Source organism: Morus notabilis, unplaced genomic scaffold, assembly GCF_000414095.1.
Source record: "Morus notabilis unplaced genomic scaffold, ASM41409v2 Scaffold657, whole genome shotgun sequence".
NCBI classification, from domain to species: Eukaryota; Viridiplantae; Streptophyta; class Magnoliopsida; order Rosales; family Moraceae; genus Morus; species Morus notabilis.
The window spans coordinates 386,947-387,276 of NW_010357396.1; positions in this window are offsets into that span (position 1 = coordinate 386,947).

Below are 330 nucleotides of genomic sequence, written 5' to 3' on the forward strand. Positions count from 1 at the left end.
CACTTGGTAGATTGATATAATGTATGTGAACTTGTTATATTGAGTTTATTACAATTTCATTACTACACTAAGATTGCTTATTGATATGTACTGACGTAGGTACATGATGACTCTTAAGGGATACGTTTGGAATCGTGCTCGACCGGAAGGTTGTATTGTAGAGTGTTATCTTGCAGATGAGTGCATGGCATTTTGCAACAATTTCATAAAGCAAAAAGTTGATATTTATCACCGTGGATGTCGAAATGAAGAATTTTCTAATGACCTAATTCTTGAAGGGCGTCCACTTTCGATTGGCAATCCATACATGTTCAGTAATGAGATGTTAGA